The 24249-nt window shown below is 35.6% G+C and overlaps 1 protein-coding gene across 9 annotated transcripts in view; it reads right to left on the bottom strand.

Annotated features, from left to right (window-relative positions):
- Positions 1-24249, bottom strand: part of LOC140847870 (serine/threonine-protein kinase TAO1-like) — a 187002-nt gene that overhangs the window by 35236 nt on the left and 127517 nt on the right. For 8 of the 9 annotated variants that reach the window (XM_073229388.1, XM_073229387.1, XM_073229386.1 and 5 more), the window contains 5 exons: positions 14907-15000; positions 13289-13370; positions 10704-10872; positions 8657-8860; positions 4941-5177 (listed from right to left, as the gene is read on the bottom strand). The gene's annotated coding sequence lies outside the window, so the exon portion shown is untranslated. Of the gene's footprint in view, positions 1-4940; positions 5178-8656; positions 8861-10703; positions 10873-13288; positions 13371-14906; positions 15001-22560; positions 22651-24249 lie in introns of all 9 variants that reach the window. The other variant, XR_012128133.1, reaches the window with a different exon arrangement.

Below are 24249 nucleotides of genomic sequence, written 5' to 3'. Positions count from 1 at the left end.
ATCTGGGATCCCTACCCTGTTCTATTGGTCTTTGGGTCTTTTCTTGTGCCAGTACCAAATTGCCTTTGTAGTAGAGGTTGAAGTTGGGGAGCATAATCCGCCCCCTGCTTTATTCTTCCTTCTCATGATTGCTTTGGCTATTTAGGGTCTTCTGTGGTTCCATATGAATTTTAGAACTATTTGATCTTGTTCACTGAAAAATGCTGTTGGCATTTTGATAGGGATTGCACTGAATCGGTAGACTGCTTCAGGCAGGATGGCCATTTTGACAATATTAATTCTTCCTATCCATGAGCAAGGGATGTTATTTCCATTTATTAGTATCTTCTTTTTCTTAAATGTCTTGTAGTATTCAGTGTATAGGTCTTTCACTTCCTTCGTTAGGTTTATCCCTAGGCATTTTATTCTTTTTCATGCAGTTGGGAATGGAATTGTTTTCCTGATTTCTCTTTCTGCTAGTTCATCATTAGTGTATAGGAATGCAAGAGATTTCTGTGTATTAATTTTGTATCCTGCCACTTGGCTGAATTCAGTTCTTAGTACTAGTAGTTTAGGGGTGGATTCTTTAAGATTTTTTATGTATAATATCATGTCATCTGCAAACAGTGACAGTTTAACTTCTTCTTTACCAATCTGGATGCCTTTTATTTCTTTGTGTTGTCTGATTGCTGTGGCCAGGACCACTAGCACTATGTTGAATAAAAGTGGAAAGAGTGGGCATCTTTCTCTTGTTTCCGACTTAGAGGAAAAGCTTTCAGATTCTCACTGTTAAGTATGATGTTGGCTGTGGGTTTGTCATATATAGCCTTTACTATGTTGAGGTACTTGCCCTCTATACTCATTTTGTTGATATTTTTTACCATGAATGGATGTTGAATTTTGTCAAGTGCTTTTTCTGCTTCTATGGAGATGATCATGTGCTTTTTGTCCTTATTTTAGTTAATGTGGTGGATGATGCTGATGGATTTTCAAATGTTGTACCATCCTTTCACGCCTCGAATAAATTGTACTTGATCATGATAGACGATCTGTTTGATATATTTTTTACTATGATTTTGTTGAGTGTTTTTGCATCTATGTTCACCAGAGATATTGGTCTATAATTTTCTTTTTTTTGTGGTGTATTTGCCTAATTTTGGAATTAGAGTGATGCTGGCCTCATAGAATGAGGGTGGAAGTACTCCCTCCTTGTCTACTTTTTGGAAAGCTTGAAGGAGGATGGGTATTAGGTCTTCACTAAATGTCTGATAAAATTCAGCAGTGAAGCCATCTGGTCCAAGAGTTTTATTTTTAGGTAGATTTTTATTACCAATTCAGTTTTGCTGCAGGTAATTGATCTGTTCAGATTTTCTGTTCCTTTCTGGGTCTGCCAAGGAAGGTTGTACTTTTCTTGAAAGTTGTTCATTCCTTCTGGGTTACCAAGTTTCTCAGCATACAATTTTTCACCATATTCTCTAATAATTCTTTGTATTTCTGTAGTGCCCATAGTGATTTTTCCTCTCATTTCTAGACACTCTTTTTCTTGATAAGCCTGGCTAGGGGTTTTTCAATTTTGCTTATTTCCTCAAAGAACCAGCTCCTGCTTTCATTGATTCTATTGTTTTATTTGTCTCGATTTTATTTCAGCCTGCTCTAATCTTTATTATGTCCCTCTTCTACTGACTTTGGGCCTCATTTGTTCTGCTTTTTCTAGTTTTGTTAATTGTGAGTTTAGACTGTTCATATCGGATTTTTCTTCTTTCCTGAGGCAGGCCTGTATTGCAATATACTTCCCTCTTAGCACAGCCCTAGCTGCATCCCACAGATTTTGCATTGCTTGATCTATTTTTATTTGGTCATTGATCCATTGATTATTTAGGAGCATGTTGTTAAGCCTCCATGGGTTTGTGGGTCTTTTCATTTTCTTTAAGTAATTTATTTCTAGTTTCATACCTTTGTGGTCTGAGAAGCTGGTTGGTTCAATTTCAATATTTTTCTATTTACTGACGTTCTTTTTTGTAGTCTAGTATATAATCTATTCTTGAAAATGTTCCATGTGCACCTGAGAAGAATGTGTATCCTGCAGCTTTTGGGTGGAGCACTCTGTAGATATCTGTTAGGTCCATCTGTTCTAATGTGTTGTTCAGTGCCTCTGTTTCCTTACTTATTTTCTGTCTGGTTGATGTGTACTTTGGAGTGAGTGGTGTGTTGAAGTCTCCTAAAATGAATGCATTGCATTCTATTTCCTCTTTTAATTCTGTTAGTATTTGTTTCACATATGTAGGTGCTCCTGTGTTAGGTGCATAGATACTTATAATAGTTATTTCCTCTTGTTGGACTGACCCCTTTATCATTATGTAATGTCCTCCTTTGCTCTTGTGGCTTTCTTTGTTTTGAAGTCTACTTTGTCTGATACAAGTACTGTAACTCCTGCTTTTTTCTCCCTATTTTTTTCATGAAATATCTTTTTCCATGCCTTCACTTTTAGTCTGTGTATGTCTTTGGGTTTGAGGTGAGTCTCTTTTAAGTAGCATATAGATGGGTCTTGCTGTTTTATCCATTCTATTGCCCTGTGTCTTTTGATTGGTGCATTCAGTCCATTTACATTTAGGGTGATTATCAATAGGTATGTACTTATTGCCATTGCAGGCTTTAGATTTGTGGTTACCAAAGGTTCAAGGGAAACTTCCTTACTATCTAAGAGTCTAAGCTCACTTAGTGTGCTATTACAAACACAATCTAAAGGTTCCTTTTTTTTCTCCTCCTTTTTCTTCCTCCTCCATTGTTTATATATTAAGTATCATATTCTGTACTCTTTGTCTATCCCTTAAGCTACTTTGGGATAGTTTATTTAATTTTGCATTTGCTTAGTAATTAATTCCTCTGCTTTCTTTAATGTGGTTTTATTACCTCTGGTGACAGCTATTTAGCCTTAGGAACACTTCCATCTATAGCAGTCCATCCAAGATACACTGCAGAGACAGTTTGTGGGAGGTAAATACTCTCAGCTTTTGCTTATCTGGAAATTGTTTGATCCCTCCTTCAATGTTAAATGATAATCTTGCCAGGTAGAGTATTCTTCTTTCTGCTTCATTGCATTAAATATATTCTGCCACTCCTTTCTGGCCTGTAAGTTTTCTGCTGAGAAGTCTGATGATAGCCTGATGGGTTTTCCTCTGTATGTGATATTTTCTCTCTCTCTGGCTTCTTTTAATATTTTGTCCTTATCCTTGATCTTTGCCATTTTAATTATTATATGTTTTGGTGTTGTCTTCCTTGGGTCCCTTGTGTTCAGAGATCTGTGTACCTCCATAGCCTGAGAAACTACCTCCTTCCCCAGATTGGGGAAGTTTTCAGCAATTACCTCCTCAAAGACACTTTCCCTTTTCCTCTCTCTTCTTCTTCTGATACCCCCATAATACAAATATTGTTCCGGTTGGATTGGTCACATAGTTCTCTCAATATTCTTTCATTCCTAGAGATCTTTTTTTCTGTGCCTCAGCTTCTTTGCATTCCTCTTCTTTAATTTTTTTTCATTTATCGTCTCCTCCACCATATCTAATCTGCTTTTAAATCCCCACACTGTATTCCATAATGAATGGATCTCTGTTCTGGATTTGTTCCTGCATTCTTGAGTAGTTTTCTGTACATACATGGATGTGTTTATGATTTTTTAAAAATCTCTTTTAGGAAGATTGATGAGTTCATTTTCACTTAACCTCTTTTCTGGTGTTTTGGGGATTTTGGTTTGAACCAGGTTCCTTTGGCACTTCATATTTGTATGTGGCACCCTCTAGGACCCTGAAGGCATACTCCCTGGAGTTACTTAGCCCATGGAGTGCTGTCAGGGTCTCAGCAGAGTGACACTGGTGACTGGGGGTTGGGAAGAGCTATTTACTGCTTCCCGGCTACTGTGAATCTCTCCACAGCCAGACTAGTCAGCCGAACACACAGGTGTAACCCTCTATGCCTTGCATTTGTAGCTGCTGTAGGCAGGACCTCCCTCTGGATGGACTGACGCCGGGGCAGGGGCAGCTGGTTTGTAAGCCAGTGCCAGCCTGCTGGAAGGTGCAGCAGGCTGCATATCATGGTGGAAGGCTTCAGAGCTGTGTACCCAGCCAGGGGGATGGAGCGCCTGAAGTTCCTGAAAATTTCCCAACCTGCTGGGCAGAGTGCATCTGGACAATTTTGTCTACCTGTCCTTTCTCCTGAGCAGCAAGCCCTGTGCAATCCTTGCCCATTTAGTAGCCCGCTCACTGTTAGGAAGTCTCTCATACTGCCTGCCTTTCTTTTGTCCCAGAGCAGCTGGATGTGAATCCCTGTTTTCCACAACAGCTGGAATCTCAGTTTGTCCAACTATTCCTCCTGTCTTAGCTTTCCAACACCACTAATCTTGAGCACCATGCAATATAGGTTCTTGTTCCCACAGCAGATCTCCAGGGCTGGGTGTTCAGCAGTCCTAGGCCTCCACCCCGTCTCCACTCCATTTCTCTTCCTTCTGCCAGTGAGCTGGGGTGGGAGAAGTGCATAGGTCCCCCCAGATCACAGCTTTGGTATGTTACCCTTTTTGAGGTCTGTTCTTTTCTCCAGGTGTAAGCAGTCTGGTGCTGCCTTCTTTCCTGTTGATCTTTTAGGGTTAGTTGTATTAACTATATTTTTGTATTATATGTGGTTTTGGGAGGAGGCCTCTGTCTCACCTCTCACATCGTCATGTTTAATCTGATCTACTTGACTTAACCACTGTTACATGATAAAAGTATCAAGTTATCAGGACGTAATTCCATATCTACTGGTTCCCGACTCAGCACCTGATATTTTACCTATTATATAAATATTTCTCCCTTTCCCCAATTGACTTGCTAGTTATGGGGAACAGATACCCTAACATCAAAATGCCATCTTGGTTAATTTTGAAATAGTCACAAGGGAGAATAAACACATTAGTAATACTGGTCAGCTACCTCTTTTTCCACTGCCGCCTAATGTTTCTTGAGAAGTTTCTTCATTTTTGCAGCAAAGGTGTTATGCTGAGTTTCAAGATCTTTCTCTAATCTGAGGCGATGCTCATCCATCTTAGCCTTTAACTTTTTTTCCAGATTCACCAGCTGTTTCTGATGTTGCTGTGTCATTCTCTTACAGCCAGACAGTTGTTCTCTGAGCTGAGATTCCTGCTCATGTTCTGGCATTTCCCTTGTAACCTACAACAATGGAGAGGAAAGAATGAAGTAAAGCAAAACTTTTTTCTTTCAAAACTGTCTTAGACCAGTCTACTATCAACTAAGTAGGTAATTCATGTAGGAGATCCCAGTCAATAGCTTCTAATAAAATTTCATCTGAAAAAGCAGACAAGCTAGCTGGTTCTAAAATTTAAGTAGGACTGTAAAGGACCTAGAATAGCCAAAGTTTTGAGGGGGTATGAAAAGTTGGTAGATGTAAACTTCAGTAATCAAAACGGTGTGGTATTGGTATAAGGACAGGCTGAATAGAGCAAAGGAACACAGTAAAATCTGGAGACAAACCCACATATATTCAGTCAATTGATTTGCTACCAAAATGTCAAGTTAATTCAAAGAGGAAAGGAAAGTGTTTTTAACAAATCCTGCCGTAACAGCTGGTTCTCTGTATTCAAAATAAATAAATGCTTAATCATGCTATGCACAGAAATTAATTTGAAAAGAGTCACTTGACCTAAACCTAAAATCCAGAATCATGGAGCAGAGGAAAACACAGAATATTGTCATGACCTTGGGGTCAGCAAACATTTCTTGGGTACAACACAAAAAACACTGATTATAATGAAAAAAATGTACAAACTGGATTCTCGAATAGAGGCAAAATTCAGATAATGTAAGATTAATCATTTAAAGTGAACAATTCAGTAGCATTTAGTATATTCATGACATTCTGAAACCACTGCCCCATTGTAAAGAAAAAAACGTACAAACTGGATTCTTAGAGACAAAATTCACATAATGTATGACTAATGATTTAAAGTAGACAATTCAGTAGTATTTAGTATATTTGTGATGTTCTGCAAGACTGCCCATATCTGGTTACAAAACATACATAATACTTCATAATAAAACCCTGTATCTTTTAAGCAGTTGCTCCCTAATCTCCCCTTCTGGTAACCACCAATCTATTTTCTGTCTATGGATTTACCTATTTTGGATGTTTCATATAACATGTGACCTGTTGTGTCTGGCTTCTTTCACCTAGCATGTTTCCAAGGTTCATCCCTATTGTATTGGATGTAACAGTACTTCGTTTCTTTTTATAACTGAATGATATTCCACTGTAAGCACATACCCTCATTTGTTTATCTATTTACTTGTCGCTGGACCTCTGTGTTGTTTCCACCTTTTGGCTATTGTGAATACTGCTTTTATGAACATTTGTGCATATGCGTTTGTTTAAGTACCTGCTTTCAATTGTTTTGGGTATATATATATAGGAGTAGAATTGCTGAGTCATGGGGAAACGCTATGTTTAACTTTTTGAGAAATCAACTGTTTACCACAGCAGCTGACATTTTACATTCTTACCAGCAATATACAGCAGGAGTTCCAATTTCTCCACATGCTCCCTAGTTGTTATTTTCCATCTTTGTTTTTGTTTTTCTCTTTTAATAGCTAGCCATCTAACAAAACAGCAGCAGATTCACAGAGTCCAAGAAGGGACTAGCAGTTACCAAAGGGAAAGGGGTGGGAAGGGTGGGTGGGAAGGGAGGGAGAAGAGGATTAAGGGGCATTATGATTAGTACACATAGTGTAGAGGGGGGAGATGGGAAAGGCAGTAATAGCACAGAGAAGACAAGCAGTGACTCTATAGCATCTTACTACACTGATGGACAGTGACTTCAATGGGGTGTTAGGTGAGAACTCAATAGAATGGGTAAATGTAGTAACCAGTGTTGCTCATGTGAAACCTTCATAAGATTGTATATCAATGATACCTTACCAACAACAACAAAAAAATAGCTGGCCATCCTAGTGGCTGTAAGGTGGTACTCACTGTAGTTTTGATTTGCGTTTCCCTAATGACTAATTATATTGAGTATTTTTTCATGTGCTGTTGGCCATTTGTATATATTCTCTGGATAAGTGTCTACTCAAGTCTTTAACACACTTTTTAAAATTGAGGTATAGTTTATAATTTGAATAGTTTTTTGGTGGAGTCTTTAGGGCTTTTTTTATGTAGTATCAAGTCATCTCCAAACAATGACAATTTCACTTCTTCCTTACCAGTGTGGGTGCCTTTATTTCTTTTTCTTGCCTGATAATGTAGCTAGGACTTCCAATACTCTGTTGAATAAAAGTGTTGTGAGTAGGCATCCTTGTCTTATTCCTGATTTTAGAGGAAAAGTTTTTAGCTTTTTCATGGCCTTTACTCATTTTTAGTGGGTTGTTTGAATTGGATTTTAAAACTAAAAATTTTAATTTATCACAGATGGAGAAAAAATATTTGCAGGACATATCTGAGATAAAATACCTGTATGTTTCTTATGAAAGTCAAACATACATATGCCCTATGACTCAGCCATTTTATCCTATGTATTTGTCACAGAAATTAAAACATCATGTTCAAAGACATATACATGTTTGTAGCATCTTAGTATGCTGATGGACAGTGACTGTACTGGGGACTTGGTAATAGGGGGAGTCTAGTAACCATAGTGTTGCTCATGTAATTGTACATTAATGACACCAAAATGATAAAATAATAAATAAAAGTATTTATTTCATCTTCCACTTGCCCCTTAGCAACCTCTAATCTACTTTCTATGAATTTGCCTATTTTAGATATTTCGTATAAGTGGAATTCTAATAATATTTTTCCTTTTGTGTCTGGCTTATATCATTTAGCATTTTTTCAAGGTTCACTCACATTGTAGCATATATTAGAACACTGTTCCTTTTCACAGCTGAATAATATACCATTGTGTGTGTATATATAGATCATATATATCATATATATTATATATATATGATATATATAATATACACTATGGTTTGTTTATCCATTCATGTGTTGATGAACACTTGGGTTGTTTCCATCTTTTAGCTATAGTGCCTAGTAACTTTTGGTAATACTGAAAGCAGTGAAGTTAAAAAGGAAGCATTCCTATCAATTGTGAAAAGGAGTTACCTGACCTTCCAATGTTTTCAAGAAAATTTAAAATCTTACACGTGAAAGTGTAACAAACATCCACATTTCCCAAACTGAGAAGTTGTAATTTTCTACAATTACACCCAGTTTTATTTTTAAAATGTAAACATTATGGAAAATGCAAAAATCACTTTTCATTATTACCCACCTTAAACCTTTCTCCACATCCCAAAGGCAACCATTATCATTAATATCATGTTGTATACTTACTATTTTTAAATACCTTTGTTTTCATCTAAGTAACTTCAAATAATACATTATATGGTATTTATTTATTTATTCTAAGATTTTAAAAATATTCTTTTTGCATTCTCAAAACATGTTTCCTAAATGCAGACATTAAACTGGGAATTAAAAAGCCTTTTGCCATTTTAAAATAAGTTGCCTAAATTATGTTCCAAACTTCTGATACATGAAAGGAAAAAAAACTCCAAACTCTTAAACTAACCAGACTAGGAAAATTAGTTACCAAAGTTGAAATTTTTTTCACTGAAATCCAAATACTCACAGGTCTTGAACGGATGGCAGAATTCTTAGACATAATTGTTTCGATTCCCTCCATCACGTGTAGCTCATCCTTGTTATCCGAGGCATCCTGAAGAATGTTAACCCTACTGCTTTGACTCCTGGTCCTGTTGGACATACGGGGAACAGACTGATGACTTCCAATATTGTGCACTGCTCCTGTCTGTCCAAAACCGTGATCTTGGTCCTGAGGGAAAAGAGTATTAGATTCAAATATCTTTATCTCCTGAATTCTTGATTATTAGCACCTAGCACACTGCTTGGCACACACAGTCTTCAGAATGTTAGTGGTCTATTTTGAGAAATTCTTTGTATTTGCCAAGACCAGAAAGTTTATCAGTTGTTAGTTGACAGATTAAAAATGTGACCAATGAGTAAATACCAAAAAGTCAAACCAACTCTGTGAAAAAGTTAATCAGAGTTATTTCCAAAGCCTTTTCTCTAAAATTTTTGACATTACTTTGAAATCCATTTCTCCTACACGTTTCATGGGGTATACACAGAGATGCTGCTAATTTCTCAATGATTCCAATGGTGAAAACAAACCCCCTTTTTTTTAATCCTATAAACATCCCTTTTAGTTATTTTTTATTGAAGCCTTTTATATTTTTTTCTTCTGAGAATATAGTCTTTAGCCTAAACTACTTCCTCTAAGTAATTTAATATTAATTCCTATCTATTTTTATGTAAAATTAAAAACTGTATATATATTTAATCATAATTGGAAGACTGTTCTTCCCAATAAACGTGGCAAGCTTTGGTATCTGGGCACCAATATTATAGTCTTACCATATCAAACCTCTTTAAGATATGCAGAATAATACATACAGACCCATAGTATATGGAGGATCTTTTCTTACATCCACAGCCTTAAAAAGTTGCTGTTATTCTAATGTTTAATGACATTAGAATTTTATTAATTTCACTTTATTAAAGCATTTCACATACCTAAAATAGCCCCAATTTTCTAGTGACTACTGTTAGAACTAAATAACAATATCAAAAATACCAAAACTGTATGTAAGAAAGTCTTCTATTTTATAGTTCATTAATTATGTAGTGTTATTAAAAAGAAAAGTAACTACTACTCCTGTTTTCAGAATGCAGGGATCTTTCTCAATAGAAAGCAATAAAAAAGAATCAAAGCTTTGGCATTGGGACATGAGCAAAGAAGAAAACAGAAAATACTTAGACTAAAAAATATAGCTGCACAAATCATAAGCTTTATATTTTCCTTTGAGGAAGTTCTGTAACATTTCTACTGCAAATTTGGAAACATGGCAACATGGAAACAACTTGGTCTCAAGAGTAATATATGAATCCGAACCCATATGCTTCTACAGTAAGTTAGTTAACCACTCTGAGCATTACTTTCCTCACCTATAAAATGAGTATTTTAGAACCATGTAGAGGAATGAATCCCTATACACAACTGAAAAGAATGAAGTGTTCTTAGTAACAGAATAAGAATGCTTTGTAATTTTTTTCCCCAGGATAAATTTAGCTAAGTCATATGTTTATTTTATTTATTTATTTACTTATTTTTAAAAAAGCAAGAAATTTCCAATTTAATAAACATTTATCAAACATTACACAAAAGGCACTGGGGGAAAGGTTTATACAATAAACAAGATAAGGAGAATGGTTGGTAATTCTAATGACTTCTCTGTGAGCACCGTCAACTTTGGAAGCCTGTAATTTCAAATACTTCCAAAAGCGTGTCCCATGCCATCAGACAATCAGGCAAAAAAGTGTTCAGTAGACCAGAATTTTGAGAGGGACTAGATTAAATAAAAGTTGAACAGGTTTCTCTAATAAAAGACTTCACAGAGCTTTACTACGCTAATGTACACTACCAAGAGGTTGGTTTAAAGAATTCAAAACCTTTTTCTCCACGTGAGACCTTAGAGAATCACTGTGAAGACACAATCTGGAAACCACTGATATAAAAGATTCCTGGCAAGAAAAGTTCCATAAGGAAAGAAGCCAATAAAGAGACCGTAGTACTTGAGCCATTTCTAAGTTATTACCTTTTCTTCCGGTGCTCCTGCTACTGGCCCTTTATGTGCCTCCTGGGAAAGGACTTTCTTCGTCTTTTGATTGCGCAGCTTGTCCAGCACTCTTTTTTTTTTCTTCCTTTGCCCTTTGAAGGAGATCTGTTACCACTGTTGTAGGGCGCTCCCGAAGAAGAAACGGGTGCTGGTTAGAAGTAGAAGGCAAAAGTCAGGTTGAGACCTATATATTTTTTCATTCAGAACAAATGAATCCCTTCTTGGACACTAGAGTTACTATCCTAAATAATTATAGATAATGCATGTAATCTATAGTTATCTAATTCTGCTATGGTTTTTACTTCTTATATTTATAAAATTTAATTTACATGTACACACTCTGTGCCTACATAACTTCCCCTGTACTTTTTTGAAAACTTTGAACATGACACCTTTGTTGGACAAATGAAAAAGCAGAGTTGAAATAATCAGTGTCTAAGTAAACATTAAGAATTAAGTCCAAATAGAGCCCTAAGTAAACGCTTACAAATTCTTAGAACTAGTTTCATAGAGAAGACACTATCAGTTCTGAATTACATTAGATTTCAACAGGAATGTATTTACTGATGGTGAATTACATAACATACTACGTGGGTATAATGGGTTCTTTATGTTGCTTAAATGAAACTTCATAAAACACTAGCAGTTGATTAAAAGACGTTATGTATTAGTGATTTTTACCATTAATATTTAATAAAGCTTAACATTATCCAATACAGAAAAGTAGAAAGAACAATTGAACTATAAGATTATCATTGTTACATTTGGTATTTTTTGGATATTTATTTCTTCTCAGAAATTTTCCATGTATAGATTTTGTTTTGTAGTTAGCACACAGATTGCAGAAAGATGACTTGTGCACTGGAGTTCATGAGATGATCATGAATTCTTTTAAGACTTTTACCTCCTTTATTAGCTCAAATTTATTTCTTCTCTGAAGAGCTGTAACTATATATTATTCTCTTTTTATTGCTGTAAGTATTATGTTATTTCAACTCATAATGCCTACAGATTATTTCATCAAATGTTCATGCCAAAATTACATAACCATTATTCTAATTCTGGATAATTATTTTCAATTTTTCATTCTGAGATAAATAGCTTCATACAGTAAGTCACTTTTTTCCATTTTATTTTTTTTCCTTATGACAGACTGCAACAGAAATGTGATTAGGCCAAAGGGAAGGATGCACTTGACAGATTCTTCCTATCACTTCCTATAATGTCAATATACAAAATGGACCAGGTACATGAATACATATGCAGGTTTGGGATCACCCAAGGTCAAGTATCCATTCCTGGTGGGTTGAGTTATTACCAAAAGAGCTTCTTTGCTTTCATTAGGCAAATGTCAGAAGCCAGTCACATTCTTCCTTTTCCTGAGCCTTAGTTTGGTATGTACCACAATTTATAATATTTGGTCTTTTTTATCCGAAAATAATATATCTTGTAATTCTAAGTTATTTAATAGTTTTCTACAAATGGATCCTGCTTGTTTTTCACTTACATAATTCATAGCTATACTAAACCTTTTGTTGCTATTGTGAATACCTAGTTTTTGGGCTTTCATTTGAGACTGTAAGTGTGCTTAGGGCCTAGAATTCCCTAAGTGTTACTGAAACTTTATACTGCTCTTCTGCATACTGTAGTTGCAAATAATCCTACTGAATATGTACATGATCCTTTCAATATCCTTGCATATTGAACTGCCTGTTGGTGAGAATAAACTGAACTTCTTTGAAATTCTAAAACATTCATGCTGAAAGTCTAATTTTCTGGTGAAAAATCCACAAAATTCCTTAGGGTCACAAAAAGATAGTCAACTGCTACTCACTAATGCCTTATCTAGATGTTTTAAGAACTATATTAAATTGAACAATACTATTATTGCTATTAATAAGATGTCAACCTCTAAATGAAAACATTTTTGAGAACAGAAAGCATATACTAATAATTGATTTAAATTAGATAACCAAACCTATTGAAAAATGAATAGAATTCACATTACTTTTAAAATATTTTCATTGCTAAGTTAGAAAAACATATTTCTCAAAAGGAAATAAAAATGTGATATCCATTTTTAACAGTTCTTTTGAAATCTCTTTTCTCCCAAGGTATTTATGTAAATATATTACACATCATTTCTCTTCCTTTCATATACTTTATATAGGACAGATTGATATATAAAGTATGGTAGATACAAAAATTAAATCCAAAGTTAAACTATGCTTTGTAACCTCTGAAATGACATTGTTTCACATGAGTTAAAATTTGTAGTTGTAACTCATGAATATATTCTTGCACGTATAAAAATTAAGTCATTTAGTACTACTATATTGAATATTTAACTATATATTCTATTCAGACATGGTAAAAGCAGTTAATTTTGAAAAACAAATGAAAAACTTAGCAACTAAGAAAATTTCCAAGAAAGAATGGTATTATGAAATTAGTATTTTAGCAAAACCCAGCACAGCGTACTTAACACTGATGCAGAATCAAAGAAGAATAAAACACTTTCTTTAAAATAGTTTCTTAGGTGTACATAACAGAGTATAACTGACCTTTAAAAGTGTCTTTGATGTAGGGCGATCTTTAGGGTTTTTCTGGAGGCAAGACTCTACAAAGTTGTGAAAAAAACTGGACCTATTGAAAAGGAAAGTATTAAGTGAACATATTGCTATTTCCTTTAAAAACACATCCACAAATCAAGGCATGTCCCTATGGGCAGGAGGGAGAATAGAAATAATAAAAAAAAAGCAGACACAATACACTATATATTTCATCATGTAAGTCTATAAAAAGCTATGCAAAGCAACTAATGAATCTTTACCATTTTCGAAAGATTTGCACACATTATTTTAAAATCCTGCTCTCACATACTTATGTATCACAACTCATTTTACGTTGTGGTAAATTAGGGAAGTCAATCATTTTCCTTTTTGCATTCAAATCTAAGATAATATTCTTCTTAGTATTTTTTTTTCTTTTCTCTAGCCACGTCTCTTTCTTGCTTGACCCTTGGATCATCTTCCATATAGCATGTCTCAGAACATCACGCTATTTGTTTTGGAAATAACAATTTTTATACCTAAGTATTTAGTGTCCTTGAGCAAATGGACAAAAGTTCCAAAAAACAGTAAAATTTTTTTAAAAAGTAGAATTCTGTAACATACTATTATATAGTGTTACTGATGAGAGTTCAGTAAGGCCGTAAGTAAAAAATATTCCATCAATGTTTGTCATCAATATTCAAATAAGATTTAATTCTTTTATACAAGAATTCTTTTTTGAATCCCCAAAGTATCAACCAGTGTAGACAGCCTGTGTTTCATGTATTTATTTTTCAGATGTACCATAATAAACTGAGCCAAGATTTCTTCAAAACATCTCTACAGAAGCAGCAAAGACCTATGAACTTGCCTTAATAATGTAATGATAAAAAATAAATTATTGCTAATTTATGCATCTTACTTGTGAATTTTAAAGTATTTGTTAAGTACGGTAGGTAGGCCCCTAGAATTTTTCAAATGCTAGATATACCTGAAGACTTTCCCATTAAAATTTTCTATCACTGATAAAAATCCTTCTTTCCTAAAATTGTCCATCTGTTCTCAATAAACTTCTTTACATGAATAACAGTATTATCAAAGAAGCACTAGGAGATGCAACATCAAAGCACATTCGGAATAATAAATAACAATTAGAATCATCCAAAAATTATGAATTATCTGGTAATTCTGATAAATTATCAAATCATTTTTACGTATGTTTTATATCATATCAATTATAAACCATTCCCCAATTAAATATCTGTACAGGTTGTGGCAATCTAAATACTGCAGTTTTAAAATACGAATGTTTAAATCATGCTATTTATTATATAATCAGGGTTGTATGTGTCACTAAGGTACAAAAAATATATTACTTTTTACACAAAAGCCATACTTTTTGCTCCCATGTAGCATCATCTATCTTTTATTTCTGAACTGAGTTACATACATGCTATGAAAAGTAGAGATAATAAAGGATAAACATGATGTAAGGATAAAATAAAGCTATTTTAATATTTCTTCAGGTTATATACACTTCACCTAATTGAAATGAAATCATTTTGATAACATTATGAAAAAGTATTTAAATTTTATCATGTTGAACAATATATCTCTCAGCCATACTCACCATTCATTAGACTGTAGTGCAGGGGGGTTATTTCTGGTAATGTGATACAAGGCACGCTTTGCATTCATAGCAAATAAAGGAGGCTCCCTTTCCGCTATAAAAGAAAGAAAACTTCCTGTTAAATATGTGCCTGTTATATAGGAGCATGGAAGCACTGTTAGTTTTTTTTTTTAAATAAACCCCAACTTAGGAAAAAAGTTGCAAGTAGAGTTCAGAGAACTTAGTTAAATGAGTCAATAGAGAGGAAATTGCAGCCCTGATGCACAACATCTCTAAATAGTGTATTTTTCCAATAAACAAGAACATTCTGAGAACCTAATACAGTCATTAAATCAGACCACTAATATGAATACATGACTATTATCTAATCCTCAAGCTCCACTGTAGTTTCAATCAAATGTCCCAATAATGTCCTTTGTAGCAAAAATGACCTTCGATCATCTGCATCCTTAAAGGAAATTGTCCATTTTTTCTAAGTTTTAAACTTACATAAAATTGTTCATAAAATATCCCTATAATCCTTTCAATATGTGTAAAATCTGGAGTCATGTCTCCTGTCATTCCTGATATTGGTTGTTTGAGTCTTCTTTCTGTTTGATCTAGCCAGGTTTATTAATTTCATTAATTTTCCCAAAGAACTAATTTGTGATCTCACTGATTTTCTCTATTGTTTTCATTTTCTATTTAATTGCTTTCTGCTTTGATCTTTTCTGTGTCTCTTTGTTCTGTTTACTGTGGATTGAATTTGCCCTTCTTTTTCTAGTCTTAAGGTGACAGTTGAAGTCATGACCTTGACAATTGACAAGTATAAAATTTTGACTCTCAAATATCCCTCAGTTTGGCTTTGTGCTGTTATTAAATTTAGTTTCCACATCTCTGGCAGGAATATCACAGAAGCAAGTGTCACGTTTTTCTCAGTGTATTCTATGATGATCCTATAGAACAGGTCCATGGTTTCAGATCGTCTTGTCATTGATGGTGTTCACTTTGATCACTTACGGCCATTCCACAAGGTTTCATGGTGAAGTTTCACTTTTTTCCTTTGTAATTATTAAGTATTTGTGAAAAGGTACTTGAGTCTATATAAATATTCTGTTTTGCATAAAGATCATTTTATTCTCTTATTGTATAGATTTAGATTCTTCATTTAATAATTTATAACCTGCTACTATCATTTATTTTGATGTTGAAAGTGTTTCATTTTTGAGCAGTTGAGAATCTTTTGAAGCCGACTTCTGCCTTTCTGGCATGGCTCCATCATTCCCTGCTCAGTTCCTTGCTCTCTGGCCCACTAAGATGTTCCAGGATCATCTTATGCTTTCCCTACTGTAGACACATGCCAAGGAGCTGTGGCACGCAGTGTGCTCACTGCTACTGTCCGTGTCACTTCTCTTAGATCCTGTCAGTGGATAAAGGGAACACACACGTCCCTCACACATTTGTATTCATACTTGCACATTAAATATCTTTAGTTGTTTATTGAAAACAACTGAGTTCACTACAATATCTCAAATCCAATGCTGTAGTACTATTTATTCGAGCCTTCTCTTCCCACTATTTGCAGCACCCTTACCCTTCTCGGACAGTAAGAAACCTCACTCTCATTATCCTTAATATATTTGATGACTCGCCGCTGTACACAGGCAGTCTCCCATCTTGGCCACCACCCTTTCCCCTTTTCCCCATCAAGTTTTCAAACCCCATTCCAAGCCTGTCTACAGTGTGAATGTCCACTTCATCCACTCAGTTTCTGACACCCCATCTAAACTGGATCACTTTCTGCAGTGAGGCCCTCCTCATCATCCCTCAGGAGGGAAGCCCCCTTCCTTTCAATCAGCAAGAGAGCTTCCTCCATACCGGCCGGGCAAGATAGAGAGACTCAGTCTACACGCAATTACCCAACACAAGCCACTAGGGGTCGCAGTTGTCCCAGTAAAGAGGCCAGGAGCAAGTGGAAAGCCTCAGCTCTCCCACCTGACAGAAAGCCAATAGCTCACCACTGCACCTATCAACATGAAAAGGCAAAAAAATTTGATCCAGACAAGACTAACCCAGACAGTTTTGACATCTGCTACATCTTCCCCTGAAAAGGAACCCGGGGAGATAGATTTAACCAGTCTTCCTGAAAAAGAATTCAAAACAAAAGTCATAACCATGCTGATGGACTTGCAGAGAAATATGCAAGAACTGAGGAGGGAGAATACAGAAATAAAACAAGTTCTGGAAGGACTTCAAAACAGAATGGACAAGATGCAAGAGACCATTAATGGACTAGAAAACAGAGAACAGGAATGCAGAGAAGCTGAAGCAGAGAGAGATAAAAGGATCCCAGGAATTAAAGAATTTTAAGAGAACTGAGTGACCAACTGAAACAGAACAATATCCACATTATAGGGGTACCAGAAGAAGAAGAGAGAGAAAAAGGGATAGAAAGTGTCTTTGACAAAATAATTGCTGAAAACTTCCCCAAACTAGGGGAGAAAGTGGCCTCTCAGACCACAGAGGTACACAGAACTCCCATGACAAGGGATCCAAGAAGGGCAACACCAAGACACATAATAATTAAAATGGCAAAGATCAAAGACAAGGACAAAGTATTAAAGGCAGCCAGTGAGAAAAAAAAGGTCACCTACAAAGGAAAACCCATCAGGCTATCATCAGACTTCTCAACAGAAACCCTACAGGCCAGAAGAGAATGGCATGATATATTTAATGCAATGAAACAGAAGGGCCTCGAAACAAGATTACTGTACCCAGCACGATTACATTTAAATATGAAGGAGGGATTAAACAATTCCCAGAGAAGCAAAAGTTGAGGGAATTTGCCTCCCACAAACCACCTCTACAGGGCATCTTACAGGGACTGCTCTAGATGGGAGCACTCCTAAAAAGAGCACAGAACAAAACACCCAACATATGAAGAAGGGAGGAGGAGGAATAAGAAGGGAGAGATATAAAGAATCATCAGACTGTGTTTATAATAGCTCGATAAGTGAGTTAAGTTAGACAGTAAGATAGTAAAGAAGCTAACCTTGAACCTTTGGTAACCACAAACTTAAAGCCTGCAATGGCAATAAGTACATACCTTTCAATAATCACCCTAAATGTAAATGGTCTGAATGCACCAATCAAAAGACACAGAGTAATGGAATGGATAAAAAAGCAAGACCCATCCATATGCTGCTTACAAGAGACTCACCTCAAACCCAAAGACATGCACAGACTTAAAGTCAAGGGATGGAAAAAGATATTTCATGCAAACAACAGAGAGAAAAAAGCAGGTGTTGCAATACTAGTATCAGACAAAATAGACTTCAAAATAAAGAAAGTAACAAAAGATAAAGAAGGACATTACATAATGATAAAGGGCTCAGTCCCAACAAGAGGCTTTAACCATTATAAACATATATGCACCCAATACAGGAGCACCAACATATGTGAAACAAATACTAACAGAATTAAAGGAGGAAATAGAATGCAATGCATTCATTCTGGGAGACTTCAAAACACCATTCACTCCAAAGGACAGATCCACCAGACAGAAAATAAGTAAGGACACAGAGGCACTGAACAGCACACTAGAACAGATGAACCTAATAGACATCTACAGAACTCTACATCCAAAAGCAACAGGATACACATTCTTCTCAAGTACACATGGAACATTCTCCAGAAGAGACCACATACCAGGCCACAAAAAGAGCCTCAGTAAATTCCAAAATATTGAAATTCCACCAACCAATTTTTCAGACCACAAAGGTATGAAAGTAGAAATAAATTCTACAAAGAAAACAAAAAGGCTCACAAACACATGGAGGCTTAACAACATGCTACTAAATAATCAATGGATCAATGACCAAATCAAAATGGAGATCCAGCAATTTATGGAAACAAACGACAACAACACAAAGCCCCAGCTACTCTGGGATACAGCAAAAGCAGTCTTAGGAGGAAAGTATATAGCAATGCCGGCATATTTAAAGATGAAAGAACAATCACAAATGAATAGTCTAATGTCACAAATATCGAAATTGGAAAAAGAAGAACAAAAGAGGCCTAAGGTCAGCAGAAGGACGGACATAATGAAGATCAGAGAAGAAATAAATAAAATTGAGAAGAATAAAATAGCAAAAATCAATAAAACCAAGAGCTGGTTCTTTGAGGAAATAAACAAAGTAGATAAGCCTCTAGCCAGACTTATTAAAAGGAAAAGAGAGTCAACACAAATCAACAGAATCAGAAACGAGAAAGGAAAACTCATGACGGTCCCCACAGAAATACAAAGAATTATTAGAAAGTATTATGAAAACCTAAATGCTAACAAGTTGGGAAACCTAGGAGAAATGGACAACATCCTAGAAAACTACAACCTTCCAAGACTGACCCAGAAAGAAACAGAAAATCTAAACAGACCAATTACCAGCAATGAAATTGAAGTGGTAATCAAAAAACTACCAAAGAACAAAACCCCTGAGCCAGATGGATTTACCTCGGAATTTTTTCAGACATACACAGAAGCCATAATACCCATTCTCCTTAAAGTTTTCCAAAAAATAGAGGAGGGAATACTCCCAAACTCATTCTATGAAGTCAACATCACCCTAATACCAAAACCAGGCAAACCCCATCAAAAAAGAAAACTACAGACCAATATCCCTGATGAACATAGATGTAAAAATACTCAACAAAATATTACCAAACCAAAATCAAAAATACATCAAAAGGACTGTACACCATGACCAAGTGGGATTCATCCCAGGGATGCAAGGATGGTACAACATTCGAAAATCCATCAACATCATCCACCACAAAAACAAAAAGAAAGACAAAAACCACATGATCATCTCCATAGATGCTGAAAAAGCATTCGATAAAATCCATCGTCCATTCATAATAAAAACTCTCAACAAAATGGGTATAGAGGGCAGGTACCTCAACATAATAAAGCCCATATATGATAAACCCACAGCCAACATCATACTGAACAGCAAGAAGCTGAAAGCTTTTCCTCTGTGATCGGGAACAAGACAGGGATGCCCACTCTCCCCACTGTTATTCAACATAGTACTGGAGGACCTAGCCACGGCAATTAGACAAAACAAAGAAATAAAAGGAATCCAGATTGGAGAAGTTAAACTGTCACTATTTGTAGATGACATGATATTGTACGTAAAAAACCGTAAAGACTCCACTGCAAAACTACTAGCACTAATATCGGAATTCAGCAAAGTTGCAGAATACAAAATTAACACACAGAAATCTGTAGCTTTCCTATACACTAACAATAAACTAATAGAAAGAGAAATCAGGAAAACAGTTCCATTCACAATTGCATCAAAAAGAATAAAATACCTAGGAATAAACCTAACCAAGGAAGTGAAAGACCTATACCCTGAAAACTACAAGACACTCTTAAGAGAAATCAAAGAGATCACTAACAAATGGAAACTCATCCCATGCTCCTGGCTAGGAAGAATTAATATTGTCAAAATGGCCATCCTGCCCAAAGCAATATACAGATTTGATGCAATCCCTATCAAATTACCAACAGCATTCTTCAATGAACTAGAACAAATAGTTCAAAAATTCATATGGAACCACCAAAGACCCCAAATAGCTTAAACAATCCTGAGAAGGAAGAATAAAGTCAGGGGGATCTCACTCCCCAACTTCAAGCTCTACTACAAAGCCACAGTAATCAAGACAATTTGGTACTGGCACAAGAACAGAGCCACAGACCAATGGAACAGAACAGAGACTCCAAACATTAACCCAAACATATATGGTCAACTAATATTCAATAAAGGGGCCATGGACATACAATGGGGGAAATGACAGTCTTTTCAAAAGATGGTCCTGGCAAAACTGGACAGTTACATGTAAGAGAATGAAGCTGGATCACTGTCTAACCCCATACACAAAAGTAAATTTAAAATGGATCAAAGACTTGAATGTAAGTCATGAAACCATGAAACTCTTAGAAAAAAACATAGGCAAAAATCTCTTGGACATAAACATGAGTGACCTCTTTTTGAACATATCTCCCCGGGCAAGGGAAACAAATGCAAAAATGAACAAATGGGACTATATCAAGCTGAAAAGCGTCTGTACAGCAAAGGACACCATCAATAGAACCAAAAGGCACCCTACAGTATGGGAGAATATATTCAAAAATGACAGATCTGATAAAGGGTTGACATCAAAAAAATATATAAAGAGCTCACATACCTCAACAAACAAAAAGCAAATAATCCAATTAAAAAATGGGCAGAGGAGCTGAATAGACAGTTCTCTAAAGAAGAAATTCAGATGGCCCACAGACACATGAAAAGAAGCTCCACATCGCTTGTCATCAGAGAAATGTAAATGAGATATCACCTCCCACCAGTAAGGATCACCATCATCGAAAAGACAAACAACAACAAATGTTGGTGAGATTGTGGGGAAAGGAGAACCCTCCTACACTGCTGGTGGGAATGTAAATTAGTTCAACCATTGTGGAAAGCAGTATGGAGGTTCCTCAAAATGCTCAAAAAATAGAAATACCATTTGACCCAGGAATTCCACTTCTAGGAATTTACCCTAAGAATGCAGCACTCCAGTTTGAAAAAGACAGCTGCACCCCTATGTTTATCGCTGCACTATTTACAATAGCCAAGATATGGAAGCAACCTAAATGTCCATCAGTAAATGAATGGATAAAGAAGATGTGGTACATAGACACAATGGAATATTACTCAGCCGTAAGAAAAAAACAAATCCTACCATTTGCAACAACATGGATGGAGATAGAGGGAATTATGCTCAGTGAAATATGCCAGGTGGAGAAAGACAAGTACCAAATGATTTCACTCATCTCCAGAGTATAAGAACAAAGGAAAACTGAAGGAGCAAAACAGCAGCAGAATCACAGAACCCAAGAATGGACTAATAGTTACCAAAGGGAAACGGACAGGGGAGGATGGGAGGGAAGGGAAGGATAAGGGCAGGGGAAAGGAAAGGAGGCATTACGATTAGCATGTAGAGTGTGTGTGAGCATGGGGAGGGCTGTGCAACACAAAGCAGACAAGTAGTGATTTTACAGTGTCTTACTGTGGTGATGGACAGTGATTGTGAACGGGTATGTGGGGGGGACTTGGTGAAGGGGGGAGCCTAGTAAACATAATGTTCTTCATGTAATTGTAGATTAATGATGCCAAAATAAAAAAAAATCAAACTCTACAATAAGGTATGCAAGCTGATAACCTAATCCTCATACCTAACATGAAATATTAAGTAACTTCATGAATGCTTTAGAGACCCTTCATAGATGGTAAATCTATAACCATAGACATATTCTAGGTGTTTAACAAATACTCATTAAATTTTAGAAACAGATACCTCAAAATTAATACCACAGTAGAAACTATTTTAGACCTAATTTAATACAGCAAATATACCTAAACTAACATGTGTGTGTATATATATATATATATATATATATATATATATATACACACACACACAAATTGCCAAATAACCAAAGTGACAACCTTGATAGATTTATTGCTCCCCTTAAACACTGACATAAAAATGAAAAACTGTACTTTGGTACAGAAATTGAGGTGCAACATTGATCAAAACTTACTACACAGTAATAAAGAGCAATGCTTACCTATTTCAATACGTTATCCCCAGAGACCATACATCTACTTTGCTATCATATTGTTCTTCATTCCTGCCTAAAATTATTTCTGGGGCCATCCTAAAACATAAAATGTTACTTAAAGTTATAAAAGAAAAGAAAAGTATACTATTCTTTAAAAATGTAATGACCATACACATGGAGAATACCTGTGTGAATTCCAGATGATATGTCTGGACATAAGAATTCTTATAATGGGAAATAAATGTATTACAGGTTGTGAGGTAAATATTTACCATTGCATATACAGTGTTAGACTTATTCTCACCATTTGTCATGATCACATACCAGCATCTTGGAGGAAAGACTCCCCAGAGCAGGGTTGCATTCTGCATCAATTCAAGGTTGCAGATTGTAATACTGTATATCCTTAATGCCAGTGGTTCTCAAACATTTTGGTTTCAGCATCTTATTACAAAAGTCTAAATGTTTATCACTGGCACTTGTTTTCTTGAAGTAAACAAACTCACTACATTTAGCTGAGAAAATATCTGCCACAATAAGCAACAATGAATAAGCAGTTTGTCAGTCTTTTCTGCAAATAGGAGTAGTGTTCTGTGATAAAAGTGGCTAGGACAGCCACTCATAACTAAATAAATCATACAATTATTAACTTTGGAAGGGTCTTGGCTATAAAATGAAACTCTAATTCACATCTTCAGCTAGACTCTAATGTTCTCACTGGTGCTCTACCTTATACTTCCTTTCTACTTGTTAAGCACAAACATTTAGAACAGTTTCTGACACCAGGAGTATGTGAGTTCCTGTGTGTAAAAATATGTAAATATGTACATAGTGCTGTGTTCCTAATATACCATATACAAATTTCAATTGCCTATAATAGAGGGCTTCTAATGTGTTAAGATGTTGAAGTAAGCTTGGGGAGTCACTAAGTTCAACAAAGTTAAAAAGGTAGTTTTGTTTTTAATGCACAACTTTCTAGCTCCTTTCTAGTATCTAATATTGATCACTGACTTGTAAAGAGGGTGACCATTAAGAAGCATTATTTGTCCAAAGAACCCTTTTTTTATATAGGGGAAGAGGATTCTGTCTAAACTAGGGTTCTACATAAGAAATTTTTGGTCATACAGAACAGTGGTCTTCAAACTTTTTATTTTCTTACTTCCAATGAATTTATTTTAAAAATGTATCCGCTTGTACATTTTTAAGTTGGTATCTAAATTTGATAAACTTAATAGTTGCAAAGGATATAATGCACACATATGTATATGTGCTTTACAGATATTTACAACTTGGAGCTGAGGACCTCGCTCATTCAATTCATTAAGAACACTGTTGTATAATAACCTAATTAGCAAACCCAGTCTGCACGGTCATATGAACCATTCCAATCAGAATTATTTTCTGTCAGGAAATGCCAAACTTCATTTCTCATTGTAAAAAACATGTTAATGTGTCCTCACAACAATTGTCCCAGTTATGAGATAATTTGTGATTCACTAGAAAAGAAGCTGGGAGGAAAGATAATTGGGGAAAAGAAAGAGCAAGGAGTAAAAAGAACTGAAGAGAGATGACTGTGAAGGCAGAAGGCCCTTTGCCAAAACTTGGTGTCCTAAAACTTCAGTATTTCTGATGCTATATATTCTAGATGTTACGTGTTCTCAGATTGTCCCTCTGGTGATGGTTTGAGGCTTTTAA

Source organism: Manis javanica, chromosome 2 (assembly GCF_040802235.1).
Source record: "Manis javanica isolate MJ-LG chromosome 2, MJ_LKY, whole genome shotgun sequence".
Lineage (NCBI taxonomy): Eukaryota > Metazoa > Chordata > Mammalia > Pholidota > Manidae > Manis > Manis javanica.
The sequence above is the reverse complement of the archived record's forward strand: the minus strand, read 5'-3'. Positions and strand labels throughout refer to the sequence as shown.